Source organism: Mesoplodon mirus, assembly GCF_964341445.2.
Source record: "Mesoplodon mirus genome assembly, chromosome: X".
Lineage (NCBI taxonomy): Eukaryota > Metazoa > Chordata > Mammalia > Artiodactyla > Ziphiidae > Mesoplodon > Mesoplodon mirus.
Window position 1 is genome coordinate 83,171,922 of NC_138981.1, and position 25,690 is coordinate 83,197,611.

A 25,690-nucleotide genomic window follows, 5' to 3' on the forward strand; every position below is an offset into this window, starting at 1 on the left:
AAGCTCCAGGGTAGTATGTTATCTGACTTCAGTGTTGTGCTGGTAAATGTTTAACTACCGACTTGGGGGGGAGGTGGTGTCTGTGTGTGGAACTGTGGCATTTGCTAATTTCCAGGGTATGAATTCTCCCTCCATGGGCTATTTCTACCAATAACTTAACAACCAGCTTGCAGAATTCCTGAAAATTTAACAGCCAGTAGGAATCTGCTCCAGTGCAGCTCCCAGTTCCATTTGACCCCATTATAACAAATAACAGTTAACATTTATTGAACACTTACTATGCAAGAGGCACAGTGTTAAGTATATGGTCTCTAACAAAATTAAAATGAGACCCTATTCATTTATTCAGCAAGTTACTGAATTCCTTTCATGCTAGGTGCCAGAGAAATAAAAATGCATGGGAAACAACCCTTACCCTCAAGCAGTTCATGGAGTCTAGTGCGGGAGATAGATAGAGAAACAGATAAATTACAGTGTAACATAATAAATAATAGAACAGATGGTGGTGATAACTGATTTAGTACCTATTCTGGGCCCTACTGGGGGTACGAGAAGATGAAGGGAGCCTTTTTCTTTACCTCTTTGCAAAAGCCCATGCTGACCATGTCAAAACATCTTCTGTGGATAAATGTTATGCAGATATCTTTCAGATTTAATAGACTTGAAGAGCACATCAGTTTCTTTAAAAAGAAAAATTTTGACATGCATGTAACATCTTCTACTTCGAATTGAGTCTGTATTATCTGTCCTATAGGCTTTAGAAAGAGAATATAGAATACAGACAAGGAACCTTTTGAGAACTGACAATTTACAGACCTCAGGAGTGCTATCCTTATTCAAATTCAATTTCATTTTAGAAAGCTTGAAGGCATCAGACTGTTACAAAGATAAAAGAACCAAGTATTAATCTTTTGAGTTAGTATCTTACTCAAGCTGTTGAACCTGTGAAGAGTTTTTTCAGGACTCTTATTATAAAACTAAAGATCAAGCAAAAGAAGTAAAAAAAAAAAGGCAATATAATGACTACTCCTCATTTGATTATTGCTAACATGATTATAATTCATTACAACTTCTTATTTGTTTTTATTGCTTTAAGTCCTTTATGGAAGTAGGATGGGTAGAAATAATAAAATAGTAAATAAAATAATAAAATACAATTTTTTGTATTTTAAAATCTTCTCTGGAAGAAATCCAGTCTCTGAAATCTTCTCTGGGAGAAATCCAATCTTGTCTGCCTCAGTACTCTATTTGTTTGTCACTTTCATATTAGCTTACACAGGCCAGAATTATATTTTACCATTATGGTCAGAGTGTGAAAACAGGGTTTGGGGTGTATCAAAAACCAGTCTTGATGTGACAGAACAGTGTGCCACGAAGCAAAGTTGTTATGCTTCTTTTCTCTTCTGTCTGCCCTATGTGGACCTAGCACGAGTGAGGTGATGATTTAGTGTAGAATTCTTGATATTTCAAAAGGAACCCTTCTAAGCAAGCTTGCTTTGGCTTTTCACAGGATTATAGGAGACGGAATGAAGGATGAATCTTTGAAAGGAAAACAGTCAGGGGTATCATAATCAGTCACGACCTCACCTCCTAATTCCCTTCAAGGCCTTGGGGCAATCTGTTGAAATTTTTAAGTACCAAGGGATAGTAATGTTTTTAATTTTAAACAAAATTTAGTACACAGGAAGAAAAAGTAAGTGAGAATAACTCAATAATTATTTGAGGATCAAGTCTGTTAATTGGGTGTATATATACATATATAGTTAAATGATTACCTTTGTGTTCAGATTATATAGCTTTCCATTCTGTTTTACTGCTCTATAGGCCTTTGAAGACGAAAAAAATCTCTCTTGGTTTATATTCAAAAGATGAACGTATTGGCACTTCCCTGGCTATCCAGTGGTTAAGACTCTGCTCTTCTGATGCAGAGGACGTGGGTTCAATCCCTGGTTGGGGAACTAAGATCCCACATAATGCGCGGTGTGGCCAAAAAAAAAAAAAAAAGATGAATGTATTGGCATTTTTATGTTCCCTCCTTTTTCCCTTTGAAGAATAGTCAAATGGGGAAGCTACTATAGGCTAGGGTGATCATAAATTTTACCAAATTTTACCATCCAAACCAGGGTGCTTTTGAGAATGAAAGGAGGTACTATTATTAATACACTATAATAATTATTCTAGGAGATCAGGAATAAACAGGGACTATCTCTTAACAAAATTGGATATATGGTCATCCTAACTGTAGGTCATTTAATCACTGTTATTTTGTTGCCATCTGGATTTCACTGAAACATCTAAAAAACATGTGAGACCATGTAATTGAAAAAATTGTCTGGGATTCATGTGGGTTCATATCACAGAAATTAGATAGGGTCAAGCAGTAGTGATTCTCTCCCTTATGACTGAAACAAGATAGTAGGAAGAAGGTACTCTGAAGCCTTCCAAAGTTAAGAGATGCTTTTCTTAGGTCATTACTTCTCTTCTAGCTCTCTTGAACTTATGTATACACACTCCATGGGGCTCAGAAACCTCTCCCTACTTTATATTCCTATTGCAGCTGCCTGAGTGCAGGATTTTTTCATATCTCACTTGGACTACAGCAAACACCTTCCAACTGATCTCCGTGCTTTCAGTCTTTCTACAAGTCAAATCCTATCTGTTTATCACAGCCAGACTGATTTATGTAAAAGTTGACCATACCATGCTTTTTCTCAAAATCATTCAATGACTCCCAATCCCTACCGTACAAGGTCAAAATCCTTTTGCAGTATATACAAGACCCTCCATAAATTCATTCCTGTCAACTTCTTCAGTATCACTCCTTTTTTTTCTTTCTTTCTTTTTTTTTTTTTTTTTGCGGTACGTGGGCCTCTCACTGTTGTGGCCTCTCCTGTTGCGGAGCACAGGCTCCGGACGCGCAGGCTAAGCGGCCATGGCTCCCGGGCCCAACTGCTCCGTGGCGTGTGGGATCTTCTCTGACTGGGGCACGAACCCGTGTCCCCTGCATCGGCAGGCAGACTCTCAACCACTGTGCCACCAGGGAAGCCCAGCATCACTCCTTTACAATAATACATTGATTCTATTTCTCCATACACACCATGGTATCTTTTGCCTCACTCTTATCCATCCTTGAACTTATCTCTACTTTTAGAAAACTTGGCAAATGATTTTATTCAGGAGGAAGGATGGTGTTTATATGTGAATATCTGAGTCCATCAATGTTTTTGTCATTTATATTTTATTTATATTTATTTATATTTATACAGCAAAATTCACTGTTTGTTGACTATTCTGAGTCATGTAACCACTACCACTACAATCAAGATACAGAACAGTTCCATCACTGCCTTCTCCCCTGCTCCCTCAAAAATCTCTTGTCATCTTTGTAGTCAAACCCTTATTGCCTGTCAACCACTGATCTGTTCTACATTCTTACAGTTTTGTCTTTTCTAGAATAACATGTAAATGGAATCACACAGTATATATGTTTCACTCAGCATAATGAATTTGAGACACACCTATGTCATTGCAGGTATCAGAAGTTCATTCATTTTTATGTTGAGTAGTGTTCCATTGTATGGATATACCGCAGTCTGTTACCCTCTCCCTGGGTGAAGGACATTTGGGATGTTCCCAGTTATGGGTAATTATGAATAAAGCTGCTATGAGCATTCTAATACATTTTTTTATGTGGACACAGGTTTTCATTTCACTTGGACATAAGCCCAGGAGTGGAATTGCTCAGTTGTACGGTAAGTGCATATTTATAAGAAAACTGCCAAACTGTTTTCCAACATGGCTCTACTGTTTTGCATTCCCACCAGCAGCATATGAGGGTTTCAGTTCCTCCACATCCTCACCAACATTTGGTATGCTCAGCATTTGAATGTTAGCCATTCTAATAGGTGTGGTTTTAATTTGAATTTCCATAATGACTAATTATGTCAGGCATCTTTACATAAGCTTTTATGTTATCTGTATATCTTCTTTGCTGAAGTGTCCCTTCAAAGGACTTGCCTATATCATTATTGGGATTCAGTTTTCTCATTATTAAGTTTTAAGAATTCTTTATATATACTTAATATAATTCCTTCATCAGGGATACAATTTGCAAATATTTTCTCCCATTATGTGGCTTGCTTTCCATTCTTCTAACAATGTTTTGCAGAACAAACTTTTTAAAGTTTTATTAAGTTTAGTTTATGAATTTCTTTTATGCATCACACTTTTACTGTCATATCTAAAAATTATTTGCCTAACCCAAGGTGTGTCAGTTTGCTAGGCCTACCATAACAAAATATCACAGACTGTGTGGCTTAAAGAACAGAAATTTATTTTCTTACAGCTCTGGAGGCTAGAGATCCAGGATCAACGTGTCAGCAGTCTGGGTTTCTTCTGAGGCCTCTCTGCTTGACTTACAAATGGTAACTTCTCAGTGTGTCCTCACATGGTCTTTCCTCTGTGCATACACATGTCTATATCATAATCTCCTCTTCTTACTCTTATAAGGACATTAGTCATATTAGATTAGCACCCACTTGTATGACCTCATTTTACCTTAATTACATCTTTAAAGGCCTTATCTCCAAATATAGTCACATTCTGAGATGCTGGGGATTAGGGCTTTGACATATGAATGGGGGAGATGGGTGGAAGGATAATTTATTTCATAACACAAGGTCACAAAGATTTTCTTCTATGTTTTCTGCTAAATACAAATGATTTTAATAGACGGAATTGTAAAGTTACTTGGTGAGAACAGAGACTGATTTGTTTAATGCTGTAATGCCAATGCCTAACACAGTGTTTGACATATTAAATTGCTTACCAAAAACTTGTTGAATGAGTGAATGAATGTGAATCACATTCACTACTCTGTTCACGCTCTCTGAATCTCAGAGAATGTTTGTAGCTGTCTTGCTGAAGGACTTTTATGGTATTTATCAGACCCAAATCATTCCCTAAAAGCCTATCAAGAACCATTCAAAATTGCCCCAAATGGCAATATCTGCTAGAGACAAACATGAGACTACACTATGACTCAGCACTTTTATTCCCAGGTATGTATCTTACAGATTAGTACATATGTTCACCAGGAGACCTGTATAAGAATGTTGACAGCAACACCCATTCATAAAAGACAAAACTAGGTGCATCTAAAATATTCAACAGTAAAATCAATAAATTCTGACATAGTCATAAAATGGAATATTATACAGCAATGGCAATGAACATATTACTTATACATGCGACAGCATGAATGTGTCACAAAACCAAATATTGAGCAAGAGATGTCAGACAAAAATACATATTTTATTACTTCATTTGTATAAAAGTAAAAACAAACAAAACTTACCCATAGTGATAGAACTCATAACAGTAGCTACCTTTAGGGAAGAAGGAATTGGGAGGGGCTATGAGGGACTTCTGTGAAGCTGGGCATTTTCCATTTATGTATATGGGTGGTATGCACAAAAGTTCACTTTGTAAAATATCATGGAACTGTGACTTATGATTTGTGCTTACTTAAAAATTACTCCACATGGACATGGTCTTGTTATTTCTATATAAACTGCAGGAAATCTTGAGAAAGTATTTTACTTTATTGAATTGAGCTTTATTGAAAAATAAAGCAAAATAGAATCTAGATTATTTTTCTATTTAAAAATATTAGCTATTACTGTTTTCCCTTATAACTTTTCCTTACATCGCTTTCTTATCAAAATTCTTTGGCTGTGTGGAGAAAAAAATCTGAAAAAGGAAGCAACACAAAGGGAAAGTGCTTTTTGTAGAAATCCCAAGGAAACACTAGGATCCGGGAAGGTTATATGGTCTGATCTTTTGACTGCCCGGAGTCTGGTCACATATGACAATTCTGGTCCTTACACAAAGTTGATTTTGTAATACTAGCTGCCTTTCTTATTAGTAGTTGAGGCATTGAACTATATGCTTTTTCACTGTTGGTCTATTTGTAATTTGCATTTAAATTTCAATAGTGGAGAGACATTCTTTGTAAAGAGATGCTCAGTATTATGTTTCTGCAATGCTAAAGAATGATCTTTGAATTGCTACCCACCTGGAGAGGTGGCACTTGCTTATTTATTTAGTTCATAGTACTCTTAGACACAAGTGGAGTCAATGACTTTTTTTAACTATAAATTTATTTATTTATTTATTTATTTATTTATGGCTATGTTGGGTCTTCATTGCTGTGTTCAGGCTTCCTCTAGTTGAGGCGAGCAGGGGCTACTCTTTATTGCGGTGCATGGGGTTCTCATTGCAGTGGCTTCTCTTGTTGTGGAGCATGAGCTCTAGGCATGTGGGCTTCAGTAGTTGTGGCACATGGGCTCAGTAGTTGTGGCTCACAGGCTCTAGAGCACAGGCTCAGTAGTTGTGGCACATGGGCTTTGTTGCTCCGCGGCATGTGGGATCTTCCCAGACCAGGGCTCGAACCCCTGTCCCCTGCATTGGCAGGTGGATTCTTAACCACTGTGCCACCAGGGAAGTCCCAGAATCAATGACTTTTGAAAACCAGAGTTGTTGAACATCAAGAGATGCCCTGTGTGTGGTGTGTGCACATGCATGTATATGTGTTTTGGAAAATATGAACATTAAAATTAATGTCTGTTCTAAGAGTAACTTCACTTTGATACATACATCTGGATCAGTTAAGGGAATTTGTTCTTCTAAATTAAAATCTTTTCTCAAAAGATTTTAGCATTAGATTTTAGCATTCTAAACTAATACAAATTTTTACAAGAAAGGAAAATATAAAATACCACTCTCAACTTCTAAGAGAAGCATCTTTTTAACCCTATTTTCTAAAATAGGATATTACATTTGTATGTAATCTTCTCTATTATAGATCAAAAATTGGTAGAATTTTCTTTATAATCTTAACCAAAGAATTCAGTCAAGTTAATATTTTTCAAAAATGCTAATAAGATGCTGAATCATGCAATTGCTTTTTGGTATACACACTTTACCAAATCATATATATATATATATTTTGTGATACACAGGCCTCTCACTGTTGTGGCCTCTCCCATTGTGGAGCACAGGCTCCGGACGCGCAGGCTCAGCTTCCATGGCTCACGGGCCCAGCCGCTCCGCGGCGTGTGGGATCTTCCCGGACCGGGGCACGAACCCGTGTCCCCTGCATCGGCAGGCGGACTCTCAACCACTGAGTCACTGAGTCACTGAGGGAAGCCCCCAAATCATATTTTAATTGATTTTATATGATCAACTCTTTTTCATGAGATAGGGGATTTCTCCCTTCTTAATACCTATGAGATTGTCTATGGGATAATCTAATCAATGGTTTAGCAATTGGCTATTTCTGTGGATGTGGAAAAAAACAAACAAACATAGGCTTGACATTCTGTCCATGTGATGCCAACAAGTGAAAATGAAGAAAAAAGTCCAGTTGTCAATTTGCTATCAAAAATCCTAGTGACTACATTGAGCCCACAAATTCCTTTTAGATTCTTTTCAAAATAATGTTTTATTGAAGTACTTCCATTAATGACAGCAAAGTGAAGTGGTTATGCAAAACCTTGTGCAGTTCATAATTACAAAATCTAGAATATATATATTCCCAACAGTTTAAAAGATTAGGTGTCCAGAAGCAGACAGAAAAAGGAGAAAAATTTACTCTTGAAAATCTGCAGTTCAAGGAGGCAGAATTACAAGTTTGTGGCTTTCTTTCCCGGGGTTTCTCCCTACTCCATGTTTATGACAGCCAAAAAAAAAAAAAAATCAGCATTATGATAGCAGAGAAGAGTTCAAAACTGGAAAAGCAACTGTAAATTTAAGGGGAAAATTCTGGAAGCAAGAGAATTGCAAAATGGGTGAGACACAAAATCTGAACATAAACTCTGTGCTAATGCTGGTTTACTGCTAAACTACACATGTGCAAGAGAGATACCAGGGCATCTGGTGAGAAAACAATGAGGTTTTTCTACTCTTGAAAAACAACTGCACTAGGTGCACTAAGAGGTTTGTGAGTTTGCTGCTTCTCTTTTGTTAAAATCTGATTCTGTTCTCCAATCTGCTCAGGTGGGCAGAAATCTGAAGTGTTACTGGCTTGAGGTATCAGAGGACAGAACCCCACTATCTGTGCCCAAATCTTTGGCTGACCATCAAGATATGCAGGTGCAGGTGAAACTCCTGAAAAGCTGAGGTAAAAATAGCAGTAGCAGGAAACCTTAAGAACTGAGCAAATATATCAGGGCTACATTCCGTGGAGGAGACAGAGTTTACAGTTTCAATTCTTGCAAATTAACTTCCTATTATAGCAATAAAATCCTCAGAATAAAACATAATCCAGAATCATCATAATGTATTATCTGCAATGTCCAATTTAAAAAATTATAGATATGTGAAGAGACAGGAGAGTGTAACCCACATTCAGGAAAAAAATGCAGTCAATAGAAAATACTTCAGAATGGGTCTACACACTGACTATAATGGACAAGGCTTCAAAGGTGTTATTACAAATGTATTCAAAGAATTAAAAGAGAAATTGCATTAATGAGTGATCAGAGTTAGAATCCCAACAACAGCAAATATATATATATATATATATATATATATATATATATATATATATGTATGTATGTATGTATATATATACATAAAATGGAAATTCAAGAACTCATGATAGTGCTTTCTAAAAGTCTGATTCCAGCTATTCTTAAAGCAAGATACTCCTTGCAAGATACTCTAGTTACTCTAGATACTCTAGCCAATCAATTCATTTCTTACCTTAAATTTATTTTTAAACGTGTTGCTGTCATTTGCAATAGTTAATACAAAAATAAAATCAATTTAACCAGTTTTGACATTTGTCACAGTTGTAAATTGTCACATTTTACAGAGATGACCTAAATCACATTGACAAAATAATCTCCCCTCAAACTACCTGGCAACTATGAAGAAGATGAGGAATTTATAAGCCTGCAAGAAAAAAGCAAAGGTGGGGAACCATGGTGACCTATAGAAACATGAATAGTTTTAGACTCATAAAAATAAAATTAGAAGTATACTAAAGAGTACATCAGTGGTATTTTACACTGTGTAGTAAAGAATTTGTCCTGCTCCAAAGAGAGGACTGACCTTGGTCTCTGGTTCCTGGGAGGTAATGTCTAAGCCCTTGAAACTTCCTGAGTAATAGGAGTGTCTTTGTTATTCATGGTGGGCCCCTTAACTACATCTGAGAGTTCATGCTAATGAGGTGACTTATAATGAGCCCCTCAGACCATGTGGTATCAGCCTGATCTCTGGGGACAGGAGGAGTTTGCTGGAAATTGAGTTCAACCACAAGGGCAATCAGTCAATCATGCCTATGCAATGAAGCCCCAATAAAATCTCCAAACACAAAGCTCATGTACACTGGGAAGGTAATACATCCTGGAGACAACGGAGGTCTTGCATTTGGAATCCTCCATACCCTGCCCTATGAGTCTCTTCCTTTGGATCTGTGCCTCTTTTCCATAATAAACTGTAACTGTGAGTATAATAGCCTTCAGGGAGTACTGTGATTCTTTGTAGTGGATTTCCAAACTTGAGGAAGGTTTTGGGAGTTCCCCTGAACTTACAATTGGTGTCAAAACTGAGGGTATTCTTGGGGACGGTTTTCTCCAAATTTGTAGTGTTAAAAAAGAAAATTCAACCAAGTAAATTTGAAACTCTAATTGGCTTTATGCAGCAGCTCACCTAGCAAGCAGGAGGGCACTCTGAGAAGTACAAAATGTAAGGTATTTATAGGCAGAAACTGGGCAGGATGAGAAGGCTATTAGCAAAAAAAAGAATTGTTTCAGGCCATTTCATCTTCTTTTGGGGTGAAGGGAATGGCAGGGGTTTTATTATGCTAATAAGGAGGTTCCATACTGATTGGTTTAAAATTCCACTCCTGGGAGAGGCTGAAACTGCAATTAGGTTAAGTATTTAGGTGGGTCTTACAAGTGACTCCATTTGGGGTCTGTTTCTTTTTAACAGTAGTTAGACTAACTCCTTGCAGTTGGTATCAGAAGTCTTGGGAAGACTAGGCAGTCTGAAGGACTGTGCGCTCAATCCTCAGAGTTTGGCTAATTCTGGATATATACACTTAATAATAAACTGTTCTGTACAGTTAATTTAAATCTATCATTACTTACTTTCTGGACATGTGAAGGATTACCTCCCTCAGAGGTAAATTTACCATGAAGCTAACGAAGCTTACGCTCCAAGACCCTCACTTGCAGGAGCAACTTCCAAATCCTGGAAGGGACCATAGCAATGTGTTCCTTCACGTGGTCATTCCCTTCTTTTAAATTATCCTCAACAGAATCAAATCCTTGTTGCTGTAGAAGTTATGCCAAAGTAAATTCTTGAAGGATACACTTTCACTTAAGGAAATTTTGTGGTGGGTAAGGGATTATACTCCACATAGAACACATCCCAGATATTTTTTTTGGACAGCCCTAATTTTTTTTTTTCAAAATCACAACTTTATTTCAAATCTTCTGAACATTGGCTTGCTTTTATAAACCATATTCAAATGAAGTTACCAAGATTTTTTGCTTCTGCTCATGATGAAGATGCTTAAGGCATATTTAACAACTTTCTCAGTTTCTTTATAATGAGTTGTACAGTTAACCACATGACTCTAGTTAATATTTCCAGGTCTATTTTTAAATGCCTCTCAAAAATTAATAATTGACTAGGAAATCATGTTATACATATTTGATAAGAGAAATGAGAGGGATTTTTGTTCTCATTAAACCATCTAGGTAAGTTCTCCAAGGTTAGAATACCCAAGGTTGAACTGACATTTAATACTGAAAATGATCAGTAGTCAAAGAGAATGTGTTTAGTTTTTAAATTTCTGTTTTTTTTAAATTTGAAACTGATTTATAAATATTGCATCTTCTTCAAATTTTTTTTGATGTAATAGTAAGGTGAGTTTTTATACCTACATGATGCTTCTTTTTTTTATTGATGTATAATTAATTTACAATGTTGTGTTTCAGGTGTACAGCAAAGTGATTTATTTATATACATTCTTTTTCAGATTCTGTTCCATTATAGGTTATTAAAAGGTATTGAATATAGTTCCCTGTGCTATACAGTAGGTCTTTTTGTTGATTACCTATTTTATATATAGTAGTGTATACCTGTTAATCCCATACTCCTAGTTTATCCCTCCCCCTCCCCTTTCCCCTTTGGTAACTATAAATTTGTTTTCTATGTCTGTGAGTCTATTTCTGTTTTGTAAATAAGTTTATTTGTATCATTTTTTTTAGATTCCACATATAAGTGATATCAGATGATATTTGTATTTCTCTGTCTGACTTCACTGAACATGATAATCTCTAGTTCCATCCATGTTGCTGCCAAATGACATTATTTCATTATTTTTTATGACTGAGTAATATTTCATTGTATATATATACCACATCTTTATCCATTCATCTGTTTATGGACATTTATGTTGCTTCCATGTCTTGGTTATTGTAACAGTGCTACTATGAACATTGGGGTGCATGTATCTTTTCAAATTATAGTTTTCTCCAGATATATGCTCAGAAGTGGGATTGCAAGATCATATGGTAGCTCTAACTTTAGTTTTTTAAGGAACATCCATACTGTTCTCCATAGTGGCTGCACCAATTTACATTCTCACTGAGAGTGTAGGAGGGTTCCTTTTAATTCACACCCTCTCCAGCATTTATTATTTGTAGACTGTTTTTTTTTCTTTTTTTTTTTTTTTTGTGGTACGAGGGCCTCTCACTGTTGTGGCCTCTCCCGTTGCGGAGCACAGGCTCCAGATGTGCAGGCTCAGTAGCCATGGCTCACGTGGAGCCAGCCGCTCCACGGCATGTGGGATCTTCCCAGACTGGGGCATGAACCCATGTCCCCTGCATCGGCAGGCAGACTCTCAACCACTGCGCCACCAGGGAAGCCCTATTATTTGTAGACTTTTTGATGATGGCCATTCTGACTAGTGTGAGGTGATACATCATTGTACTTTTAATTTGCATTTCTCTAATAATTAGTGATATTGAGCATCTTTTCATGTGCCTGTTGGTTGTCTGTATGTCTCCTTTGGAGAAATGTCTGCTTAGGTTTTCTGCCCATTTTTTGTTTGGGTTGTTTTTTTAATATTAAGCTGTATGAGCTGTTTGTATATTTTGGAAATTGACCCCTTGTTGGTAGCATCATTTGCAAATATTTTCTCCCAGTCTGTAAATTGTCTTTTCATCTTGTTTATGGCTTCCTTTGCTGTGCAAAAGCTTTTCAGTTTAATTAGGTCCCATTTGTTCATTTTTGTTTTTATTTCCATTACTCTGGGAGATGGATCCAAAAAATATTGTTGTGATTTATGTTAAAGAGTGTTCTGCCTATGTTTTCCTCTAGGAGTTTTATAGTGTCCAGTCTTATATTTAGTCTGTAATCCATTTTGTGTTTATTTTTGTAATGCTGTTAGAGAATGTTCTAATTTCATTCTTTTACATGTAGCTGTACAGTTTTCCAAGCACCAGTTATTGAAGAGACTGTCTTTTCTCCACTGTATCTTCTTGCCTCCTTTGTGATAGATTAAATGACCATTGGTGTGTGGGTTTATTTCTGGGCTTTCTATCCTGGTCCATTGATTTTGGTATCCGTTTTTGTGCCAGTAACATACTCTTTTGATTACTGTAGCTTTGTAGTATAGTCTGAAGTCAGGGAGCATGGTGCCTCCAGCTCTGTTCTTCTTTCTCAAGATTATTTTGGCTATTTTGGGTCTTTTTTGTTTCCATACAAATTTAAATATTTTTGTGTGAACAGCCCTAATTTCATCTCATTTTATTATTTGAAGTGAAGTGGAATTATTTTGTTTCTATGCTTTTGTAAGACTTGCACATACATTCACAAATTGGAAAAAAGTATTTTATTTTCTGACTATATGGCTTAATTTATAGTTGAAAAATATGGTCAGCTTAACACAGCTTTTTTTTATAAGTAAGTAATATTCCACATAAATGATTTCTTTTTCCCCCAACAATTACAAACACACACACACACACTCAAATTGTCAATTAGTAGACATGGTTTCCACAAGAAAGCAAAATGGATTTACAAGTACCTGACATATATATATATATATTCCCTACTATATGCCAAGAACTGTGTTATTTGTTATAACTGAAGTATATTTCTTTAAAAGCTACAGCTTAATTCTTTGGGAAGAAATACTTTTAAAATATATAACATAGTTATATTTCTTCTTAAATAAAAGTTATTGGACATAATTTAACTTTCAGGTTAATCAGGTTCATCAAATTAAATACCAGCAATTACACTACCCTGTACGATACTGTGTTTCTTTTAGAACCAATTCTTGTATTTCAGCTTCTCTGGCTCAATAATAATGCTGTGGTTTTCGAGTCTCTCTCTTTGTCTCTCTGTCTCTCTTCCATCCCCCTCCCTTCTTTCCAGTGCCTACTTCAACAATGCCACCTCCACACATACTTCTGATTTATTACTTCTAAACTTTTATGACTTGAGAAATCAGTTTAGTTTGAATTCTATACAAAATAAGAATAAATGGCTCTATGGTCCTGAGGGTGTATGTGTCCGTGGGGTGGTGGTGGTGGTGGGGGCAAGTCCTCTGACTGAAGCAATGTTAATTTTTGTGAGAATTTCATTATATGTAATTGGGCTTCATAGAAAGATCTTTTAGTTTCTTCCTGATATTTATCAATATTTCAGATTGTTAGAGTTGCCAAATAATGATTCTTTCGATAAGAGATATATTCCTGGATTTTAAAATATCCTGTATACATAGATTATATGCTGTGCAGTCATATATGTTCCTCTTATTTACAGTACATGAGTAAGTCTTTAAATTATCTCACACAAACCTTGGAGATTGGGTTAATATAATTGATCTCAAACGTTAAATCTTTATAAAAAGATATGTGACTAGCCGTGTGTGGGTAAAGCAAGAAGTTGCCTGTGAGGAGTAAAGGGTCTGGGAAGATCCAAAAGTCTAATCCAGGTGAATTAAGTACAACCTCATGAAAGTGAGACTAAAACTGGAATTCAGTAAGTGAACCCTAATTTTATTATATCTTGTAGTTGAGAGTAGTAATTCTTAATCTGCTTTTGCTTTGGGATTTCTAAGGGATTTGCCATGCTCCCATGAGTAACAATAGTTTTGCTAGACATTCTGTTGGAGAAAAAAAAAATACCTTTCCCATATCAGAATACTTTTTGTGGCAAATCACCTGTAGAGGAAGAAAAAATATTTTCCCTTTACCCTTCTAGGTTCTTGGCTGAGACACCCTGTAATAAAAGACGTTAACGGGAGAAAAACAAACACCTTTATTACCTATATATATTGGAGAGACCCACAAAAACTGAGTAACTTCTGGAAATGGCCCAAGTCATCACCTTAAACACCATATACAGCTAAAGACAAAGAAGATGAGGGTTGTGGGGGCCAGTTATGGAAGGCTATTAGGAAAAGCACAGTAGACAAGTGTATGGTTGTTATGCAGATTTGAGTGGTTGCCTTTTCCATTCAAAAGTTCCTAGAGATTTAGTCATCTAAATAGTCTGGTACAGAAAGGCAGCCACACTTTCAAGTGGCGATTTCCCTTATAAGCATAAATTTCCCTAACAAGGGTAACTTTTACTGTTTCCAGATGTTCTCTTGTGTCTGCAAGCTCTCAAAAATAATCAGCCCCAAATAATCTTTACGCTAAAAAGACATAGTTTGGGGCAGCATATTCTGCTCCCCTCACACCCAACTCAAACTGGTTTAAATAATGACACCTATGTACCTGAAAATTCCAGTGCAGCTTTAGGTAAGGCTTGATCCTGCGGCTCACTCAAGTCCCAAAGGATCCTATTTCTTTTGGTGTTTCTGCTGTCTTCTTTGATTTAATTTGTCATCATAAGACTTGCTTCCCTTATAGTCCCAGGATGGCTGTCCGTAACACCCAGATATACATGCCTCCTTTTTCATTTTCAGCAGAAAAAACAGTGAGCATCTTTGCCCCAACATTCCCAGCAAAACCCCTGACATTCACTCTAATTACATTGGCTTCACTCACATTCCCACTCTTGAATCAAACTCTGTGGCTAAGGCGAAGGAAAGAGCTTACTGACTTCACATGTAGCTTTCATTTCTAAATGTATGAAATTCAAATACCTGTATAGGCCAGGAAGGGAATATAAATGAAGACAATGGGCCTGATGGGGACTCTAGTATATAGGAGAGTCCATGTCTCATATAAAGGGCTCAGGCCCTACTCAGGTCCATGCAATTGTTGCCATGATCAGAGAAATTAGTGTTGGTAGGTATTTTGATTTTTCAAGAGAAGTTGTAAATCCAGATTTTTATGTGAAGTTCCATGATTTGTTAACATTGATATCTAATTCTAAACATTTTATATACAGGCATAACTCATTTTATTGCAGTTTATTGCACTTTACAGTTACTGCATTTTTTACAAATTGAAGGTGTGTGACAACATTGCAAGGAGGAAGTCTATCAGCGCTATTTTTCCAACAGCATTTGCTCGCTTCACGTCTATGTATCACATTTTGGTAATTCTCACAATATTTAGAACTTTTTCATCATTATTATATTTTTTTTATAATTTGTGTCAGTAATCTTTGATGTAACTATTATAAATGGGCATTTTTAGCAGTCAAGTATTTTTAAATTAAGGTATATATATTGCTTTTGCTATTGCACACTTAATAGACTTCAGTATAGGGTAAACCTTACTCTTATACGCACTGGGAAACCAAAAAAATCATGTGACTCACTTTATTGGAATATTTGCTTTATTGCAGTGAACCCAACCCCCAGTATCTCTGAAGTATGCCTGTATTATACTATAGGCCTATGAAAAGCATATGTGACTGAATCAAGATTATCAGGATGAAACTTATGCCCTCAAAAACAAAATGCAATGATCTGCTGATGCAAGGATTCTTGTCCATTGGAGGACTGTCTTTGTAATTGTCCATTAATCAATTGGCATTTTGGTTTTCTATTTTAGTCTCTGTGAGCTTGCTCATTAGGAATCCTTCCCTGAGGGATAGATCCTATCTTAGTGTACCAACTAAATCAAATTTCTAAGCTTACAAGCGTGAGAATTAAAACCCGAGAAATAATGAAATCAATAAAGTCATTGTTCTCTTTCTGGGATCATGAAAGCAGCCAAGTAGTTCTCCCAGAATCGCCAACAGGTACTTGCACATTTCTACATTTGTAATGTCTTTCCTTAAAAACAAACAAACAAACAGAAAGCCGCCTAAAAAACCTGTACTATGAAAGATTCCCAACAAGTCTCCTTTTAACAATGTACTGTTTTTGATGTAGTATGTATATGGGAGGAAGTACAATTTTCCCTCTACTCTTCTATGTTCTTGGCTGAAACCTCCCCACCCCCACCCCCAGCAACAAAAAGACAGACGAACAGAAGAAAAATAAATTATGTAGCACATAAGTATGTACGGGAGCCCCACAAAGATATAACTCAAAAAGCTGCCAGGCAATAGAGTCTTATCATCCTGAGCTAAGGAAAGGGATAGGGGTCTGGGACTTCAAAGCAGGGAAGGCAATTCACAGGAAGGTGAGAAAAGAAAATGTTTGGTAAACAAAGCTTGCCCTGCCAGGCAGATCTCTCAGGTGAAAAAGTGAGCTTCCTGCTACAGGCCCCCTTTCTAATGTAAATGTCCCTTACAAAAGAATCATTTCCACTGTTTACAGAGCTTCTCCTGTGTCTTCAGCTTTTCAAAATAGCTCAGAATAATCCTTATGCCAAAGGGGACTATTTTGGATGGCATGTTCTGTCCCCCATCGTATGATTTGATTCACAAAAATTTATTTAACCTCAACTTCTGAAAACGATACCAATTACATAAAGCAATGTATTCCTCTATGTTTAATTCATTTTTCCTAAGTAAAACCTGGAAATGTGTCATGTGGAAATATTTTGGTTGCGAGTGTCAGAAACCCAATATGAACCCAAATAAGCAAAAAAGGAGAATGTAATGGCTTATGTACGTGTGAAGTCGAAGGGAGGTTTCAATGAGCTCCAGACACAGCTACATCTAGGAGTTCCAACTCTCTCTCTCTCCATCCATCACTTCTGCTTGTCTTCATTCTCGTACAGCTCCCCTCTACAGAGGCACAGGCATGGAAGGATGACCCCAGACTTGCATGCAGTGATTTCAGCCAAAGCACCTTGGCTAGTCTGACCTGAATCATGTGATCATCCCTGGACCAATCACTGGGGCAAGAGACATGGGGTATTCTGATTGACCAAATTTGGGTCATGAGAACACTTCTGGGTCATAAGACCACCCCAGTGGCCAGGGCAGGAGTAAAACCAAATGAACTGTGTTTCCCCAGAGGAAAGGAGAGCTCTACTCCCAAGTGAAGGAGGAAAAAGTGCTGAACAGACAAAAACAACACAGCCTTTATCTACTTCTGATAGAAACACTATTCAGCTGATGAATAGGACATTCAAATATTTTCTATATTAAACCCAAATTAAAATACAATGAAAGAGAATCTTCTATGGTAATGTGAAATTCCTTGGCAAGTACAGTGCTACTTTATTATATAAAATACATAGATGGAAGAGACCCAGCAATGATTCAGGCTATCCATCAAGTTATGTATTTTAAAGCCCTTCCTCTGCATTTCTGCTTCTCAGTCTAGTCTAGCTTGAGTCTCAAATTATGCCACTTATGCCACATTTCTTAATCATTCAGTCAGAAAATTGCTGGTTGATTGAACAGCCTTCTAAGCTCATGTGAGTCCACAGTAAAGTGAGCTATTGAGAAACTATAAAAGGACTGGGAGGGGAAATACAGGTGGTATATGTGAAGGCGTATGTAAATCTGAAAAATATATATTTTTAACATCTTTATTGGAGTATAATTGCTTTACAGTGTTGTGTTGGTTGCTGCTGTATAACAAAGTGAATCAGCTATACGTATACATATATCCCCATATTCCCTCCCTCTTGCGTCTCCCTCCCACCCTCCCTATCCCACCCTTCTAGGTGGTCACAAAGCACCCAGCTGATCTCCCCGTGCTATGCGGCTGCTTCCCACTAGCTATCTATTTTACATTTGGTAGTGTATCTAAAGTTACAAACTGCTATGTGGCTATGTCAGACCTTCAGTAAGTGGGCTCTGAAAGTCACTCAATAGGTTTATGTCTCTGAACTGTCAGGGGACAGAAGAGGGTAGTACAGGGCATAGCTTCAATATCCAGGTTTTTTTCAGGTGTCACTGATCAGTTTGAAATTTGGGGACAGCAGTTTAGTGTCACTAATGTGGTGAAGGGGAGCAGAATATGCCACCCCAAAATATATATTTTTGGCTTGAGGATTATTTTGGGCTACTTATTTTTGAGAGGCTGCAGACACAGGAGAATCTCTGAAAACAGAGTAGAAGTTGGCCTTGCCTGAGGCAAATTTATATTTATAAGGGAGATCTCCATTTGTAAGGGTGTCTCCCTCTCTCTACCAGGAAGGGAAGGATGACTGTAAATTTCTGGAAACTCATATTGGAACAGGAGGGAAGGGGGAAAGGCACAACCTTTAAAAGGAAGACATAGCCATAGTACATGATGAAAACTAGTGAGAACCAACTAGGTCCAAGATGGTGGAAGATTGGACTTCCAGTAGACCTTGAGCCTCGTTACATGCCCATTGTAATACATTAGCATAAGTTAAGTGACACACCCACCAGCGCCATGACAGTTTTGCGGCCAACCATGCAATGTCAAAAAGTGGGTGGTGGCCCAATTCCTGGAAACTCCCACCCCTTCCCCAAAATAGTTGGAATAATCTTCCCACTCATTAGTCTATGAAATTATCCAGCCCATACCAACTAACTATGCCATATTTTGAGGCCTCTTGCCTCTTGCCTTCCAAGATGGCCTGCACTCTGTCTGTGGAGTGTGTTTGTCTCCACAAATATAAATATAAATCCACTTCTTACCTATCACTTCATTTCCAAATTCTTTCGCGATGAAGAAAGAACCTTAAATTCACCAGCAACAATATCAATGGACAAGGCAATGACTTAAATCTGTATAACAACCTTACCCTTGTTTACTGTGCTTCTCCTGGTCACCTCCCATAACTGGCATCTCCCTCCCCCAACTTCTTTTGTTTTTAGATGGAAATAGTATTTAAGGTGATGGCTTGGCCCAGCTCATCTCAGGGAGTTGGTTTTCCTGAGTATCTCCCATGTATACAGGAGGTATACATGTTATTAGACTTCCGTTTGTTTTTCTCTTGTAATCTGTCTTTGATTACTAGGGAGTCTCAATCAAGAACGAAAAGGGTAAATGGAAAATTAGTTTTCCTCCCCCACAGAATCATTAATGTGGTAAACTGAGGTCTATTTATGGTGTTCCTCTTCCCCTCAAAAGCTCAGCACTCAGATGCTCAGTGTCTAAAATTCTAATTTTAGAATTTTTGCATTTAATTTAAGCATCTTCCTTTCTCCACAGTGCTCTTTTTTTAATGTTTATTTATTTATTTAATTTATTTATTTGGTTGTGCTGGGTCTTAGTTGTGGCTTTCCGGCTCCTTAGTTGCAGTTCACAGGCTCCTTAGTTGTGGCTCACTGGCTCCTTAGTTGTGGCATGTGAACTCTTAGCTGTGGCATGCATGTGGGATCTAGTTCCCTGACTAAGGATTGAACCCCAGCCCCCTGCATTGGGAGTGCAGAGTCTTAACCACAGCACCACCAGGGAAGTCCCCCCACAGTGCTCTTTTAAAGTAATTACCATTCCTGCTCCCAGAGGTAACATATTATATGGTCAGACCACTCAAGATGGCTCTTCTCTTGCTCTCTGTACATCCCCTGCTCGACCAGTGCCTGCTTCACCTACACCCTACTCACATGACCGACCTTCCTACATACGTGCCCCCAGACCCAGCTAGTGATTGTCCTAATCCTAGGTCAGAACATTTCCACCTGGTTTCCCAGCAACCTCTGCCCCAGGAGTGAAGACTGCTGCTGTGTCCTGCCTGCCTTCCACTGCACACGGTGTTGCTTCAGCTGTGTAAGATCCCCCATCCATTAAACCACGAATGTCTCTGTTGCTGACGTTGGGCTCTTTCTTTGGTCTTGACGTCGGGCAAGTACAGGGCTTGCAGACCTGTGGGGTGGAGCCCAATACATATTAAGACATTCTATATATGAGTGGCATTTATTTGATCCCTTTCTCCTCTTACAAGAGAGACATTTACTTATATATTCCAAGATGTCTGGGAATCTGGACCTGGGGGTGGCACAAAAAAGCTGCTGAAGACAAATTTTACAACTGGTTGGTTTTGCCAGTCTGGCCCTACTGCCAATCAATTTCTCAGCTCCTCAAAGTGGAGGTCTCCCAAGCTCTAGTGCAGACTCCCCTATAATGCTCTTAAGGTGTTAGGGCCACTAGACCTGTAGGCTTTGCCCTAGTGGAGTGAGAGTCTAGGCTGTAATTTTGGAAGGGGTGTGGAGGTCATGATAGCCACAGTGACCTGGAAGTTAGGTGGGGGAGTCAGTTATGAGAGGTGGCCAGGAAAAGCACAGTAAACAAGGGTAAGTCTTGTTATGCAGATTTCAGTCAGTGCCTTCTCCATTGACAGAATTCTCTTGTGATTTAGAGCCAACTTTCTCTTCCTGGTAGAGAGAGGGAAGTGCCCTTACAAATGGAGGTTTCCCTCATAAATGTAATTTGCCCTCAGGAAAGGGCAAGTTCTACTCTATTTTCAGAGAATCTTCTATCTGCAGCCTCTCAAAAATAATCAGCTCAAAATAATCCTCACTCCAAAGAGGCATATTTTGGGATGGCATATTCTGCTCCCCTTCAGAGGAGTATGTTTGAACAAAGGCACAGATACTAGAGTGATGCTCAAGCCTCTTCTGGGGAGAAGATCAGAGCACATCCCTTAGGGCAGAAGTTGGACACAACATGCAGAGCAGGAATGCTTAAGCTGAGTTATATGGAATGAGAATTTGGTCAATTACATTCTCTTAATGTCTAATTATCCCTTCTTGTTCTTACTTAACAAATTCCTCCTCCTCCTTTTAGTATATGATTCAAACATTTGTAAACTGTTATCACACCCCTGCTTAGTGATCACTTAGCAAAGCCACATTTTAAATTCCTTTCATCTTTTCTTGTAAATCAATCCCTTTCTTCATTGAATCTTTTTATTCTCTCATTGCCGGATGCCTTTCTTCTTCTTTTTTTTTTTTTCCTTTCTACCTCATTCTGGTATTAAAATACTCCAGTTAAATGCAGTGCTTATCTCGCAGGCTGTAGCCTCACAGTTCAGGTCTGGGGCAGATTACCTCCTTTAGCTAAATTCTCTGTTCACTTTTCCTTTCAGCTTTTCTGTATCTACAGAGCTGTTATAGGGATGGTTCCACCTTCTTCAATAATTGCTATAATATAGCCCTGGTTTTCAGACTTTATTGTGCATCAAAATCACCTGCGGGTGTTTCTTAATAATGTAATATGTCGGGTCCCAGTCTCCAGATTAAGTAGTGATTCTTTAGTTACCACCCCCCTTTTTAAACAAGCACCCATAGGTGATTTGGATGCAGGTAATTCAGGGGCTACACCCTGAGAACACAGGCATTTGGGGAGCCAGAAACCATTCTTCGTTGATCATCTAGGCCAGTGTTTCATGAAATCACAAAATGATTTCAGATGGTGCACAGAGTATATAGACGTTAAATAATACTGAGTCATAGAGTGGGGAAGTTTTCCCTTTTAAATTCTTTTTCAGTTTTCACTTTGGTGAAAGTTAGTCTTAAACATTTCTGCTGTGTTCTAAACAAACTTTTTAACAAAGAAAAAGCAGGTTTCAAAGCCACAGACTCAGGAGCCTCTGCCAGGCAACAATATTTATCTAGATTTTAAGAACACTGTTTGTTTTCATTATATTTATTTTTACTCTCACCTTCTATTTATGATAAATGATACTGGTTTCTATTTTATGTAATGATATAAACTCAGCTTTTCAAATCGATAAGTAAAAACAATTGTTAAAAATCTAAAAGTACATGGGCTTCCCTGGTGGCGCAGTGGTTGAGAGTCTGCCTGCCGATGCAGGGAACACGGGTTCGTGCCCCGGTCTGGGAAGATCCCACATGCCGCAGAGCAGCTGGGCCCGTGAGCCATGGCCGCTGAGCCTGCGCGTCCAGAGCCTATGCTCCGCAACGGGAGGGGCCACAACAGTGAGAGACCCCTAAGTACAATTGAGTAAATTTTAAAGAGCTTATTGGCTTTATTCAATAGTTCATGAATTGGACAACATCCCTTCGAGCAGATAGACAGGAGCTCTGAGGAGCTGTACAAAATGACAGAATTTTATAGGTAGAAGGGAGTGGGAATAAAAAAAAGTTAATTGGGCAAAAAGTGGATTGTTTATGGCAAGGTCACTTTCCTTCAGGGGATGGCAGATGTCTGTCAGGCAGATGACCTCACTAGCGCTAACGAGGTGATTCCTGATTGACTGGTTTTTGATTCCATTTCTGGGAGAGGCCAAAACCATAATTTAGTCTTGGTGACATGGGGCTTGGCATAAATGACTCCATTTTGGGCCTGTTGTCTTGTTTTTAACACAATTTAAGTTAGTTCAAAGAAAAAGTTGTTAAGAAAATAATAGTAAATGTAGTATGTATATAAAGCATAAATTGTGAAGGAATTTTTTTGGTGGTATACTGAAGTAATGAAATTAGTAAAGGTGATTCACAGAAGTCTCAAGTGTGAGAGGTGCCTCCTAAGCTGTGTCTATGTAACATCATTAGTTTAGCCATTTTTTTTTAACTGAGTCATCTATTGTAGTCATCAATATTTTCAAATGAAGCACCACCCCAAAATATGTCTCTTTGGCCTAAGAATCATCTTGAGAAACTACAGACATAGGAGAAGCTCTGAAAACAAAGTTGTCCTTTTGTAAGGGAAATCTACATTTTTAAATGGAATTAACATTAGAAAGGGGGCTGGTAGCGGGAAGAGAGCTTTTATCAGAGATCATTTTTTTACCTGAGAAATTTATCTACCTGGCAGTGCAACTTTTGTTTACCATACATTTTCTCTTCTCATCGTCCCATGACTTGCCTCCCCTGCTTTAAAGCCCCAGACCCCTATTCTTTTCCTTGCCTCGGGATGGTATATAAGCCTCTATTGTCTGGCTTCCTTTTGAGCCTTATATCTTTGTGGGGCTCTGGTACTACATATTATGTACATAATTAAAATTGTTTTTCTCCTGTTAATCTGTCTTTTATTACAGGGGGTCTCAGCAAAGAACTTAGAAGGGTAGAGGGAAAAATATTTATACTCCCCTACACAAGTAAGAAATCAAATGCCAAATTGTTTGCTCTTGATAATATTTATGATTTGCCAAAAATCAGACATGTTGTTTGACCTGTACCATTAATTTTTAATAAACCCAATCTTTTCATGGCATGTGAGTCCACGGTTCTGATATTTGAGTTTCTACTTTTTCTGCATGAGGATTTGTTCCTTTCTTTATTTTGGCTATAGCTGAGTTACTTTTATTTGCATATAACAGAGTACTAGATATTATAGTATGAAGAAAAAAAATTAAGATTCATCCTCTAGAAGCTTAAAAGCCAGTTGGAGAGTCAAAAGACAAGCACGTAACAAAAGCTAGCCTTTATTGAGCACTGAGTATACCAAGCTTAAAAGCATTTCATTCATTGTCTCATTTCATCCTTACTACAACCTTCTGAGGTAGGTACTAATGACTTATATCTGTGGAGCACTTACTAAGTGCTTTATATGTGTTCTGTAATATATATAATTTTCAAAATGATCCTGTGAGGTCCTGACAATCAATCGGGCCCATTTTATTGAAGGAGAAACTGAGCCACAGAGAAGTTATGCAATTTGCTCAAGGTCACACTGCCAGTAAGTGATGGAGTAGAGGACTGGGAACCAGGCAGTTTGACTCCAAAGCCTGGACTTTTGCTGCCTTGCTATTATCCCAGTTTTACACATGAGGATACTGAGGCTTAGAAAGAAAAAAGTAACCTGCCCAAGACTATGTGGCTAAGAAGTGATGAAACTGGATTTAGTTTGACTCTAGAGCCCACACTCTTAGCCCTTAAGCTACACTGTCTCATAAAACAATGGGCTACCTATTTAAAAGAACAATGTAAATGTCACATGGCAAGGTGTGGTGATGACAAGTTTAGCGGAAGAATTTGCAGATTTTTTCTTCCTTTTCAGGAAGAAAGTTTTGTTATTTGCATTGTTCCCAATTTCCTTGTTGGAATTGCCTTTATACTTTAACGGTTTTTTTTCGGTAATAAGGGCAACTAGTTCAACACCCAGACCCTCCAGTGCTCTGGGCTACTTGTCTTGCTGCCCTGATGATATGGATGTGCTCGATTTTTTTGTGTTCAATGGAATGTGCTCTTTTATTGATGCAGTTATTGATAAAAGAAAACTTGCCAAGATGCATTCTTTGGCCTTACATTGGCTTGATGGGTAGACATTACCTTTGGATAATTAACCCTCTTGATAGCAAAAGCCTTTCCAGACCAGCCGTGTTTACAGTATGTTGCTGCTAACGTCTCCACTTTTCTCTAGCTTTTAAGGGTAGCAGCTTTTTGGTTTTATTTTTGCCTGAGAGGTTCCATGTTCAGTTGATATTGTCACTTTCTTCAGTTCATTAATTATGCCACTCTTCTCCAAACAAACAGATAAATAGACAAACCCATCCTAAACACCTAGAAAGAAGTTAGGCTCTGAGAGATGAAGGGCATTTTGACCTGCAGAAATGCTGGGTGTGGTGGTTATGGTGGTGCGTGTGGATATATATATGACAGAGGAAAGTGAAAATACGAAGTGAAAAAACTCTTTCCCTCAAGAGCAGGCAGTGGCGCAGCTTGTGCAGTCATGGCCAAGATTAAAGCTTGAGATCTTCCTGGCAAAAAGATGGAGCTGCTGAAACAGCTGGATGACTTGAAGGTGGAGCTGTCTTAGCTGGACATCACCAAAGTGACAAGCAGTGTGACATCCAAGCTCTCCAAGATCCTAGATGTTTATACATCCATTGTCCGAGTTCTCACTGTTGTTAATAAGACTCAGAAAGAGAACCTCAGGAAATTCTACAAGGGCAAGAAGTACAAGCCTATGGATCTGCAGCCCAAGAAAACACATGCTGCAGGTTCAACAAGCATGAGGAGAAGTTGAATACCAAGAAGCAGCAGCAGAAGAAACAGCTGTACCCACTGCCAAAGTTCGTGGTCAAGGCCTGAGCATCACAGAGTCAATAAAACACAAACAAACTAGAAAAAAAAAGTGAAAATGAAATGGCACAGGACACAAGGACAGAAAAACTGTTGTAGTTGTTTTGGTTGTTACAGTTCTTTTCTTTCTATATGCTATCCAATCTAGAGATTCCCTTGAAGAGAGGCTTCATGTTTCTCTATCAGTGCTATGGGAAGGAAAGTATCCAATAAATTGAACATCAAAGCAAGAGAGTGCTTGTTTTCCATCCTTGAAGAGAAGGATTTAGATCCCTACTGTACTTGGAAAGAAAGTGTGTATTTCCCATTTATGTAATAGCTTATATAAATCTTAATGGAACTTAAAGTACCAGTTGAATACTGGTGACAGTGTTCCTTTAAAAATGTTCTTGTGGAG

General features: G+C 38.0%; 1 pseudogene across 1 annotated transcript; it reads left to right on the top strand.

The window, feature by feature from the left end:
- The first annotated feature begins 24,940 nt into the window (after positions 1-24,940).
- On the top strand, positions 24,941-25,302 carry LOC309797020 (large ribosomal subunit protein uL29-like; annotated as a pseudogene). Its single transcript has one exon. The product of its transcript is annotated as a large ribosomal subunit protein uL29-like (transcript).
- The last annotated feature ends 388 nt before the right edge of the window (positions 25,303-25,690 follow it).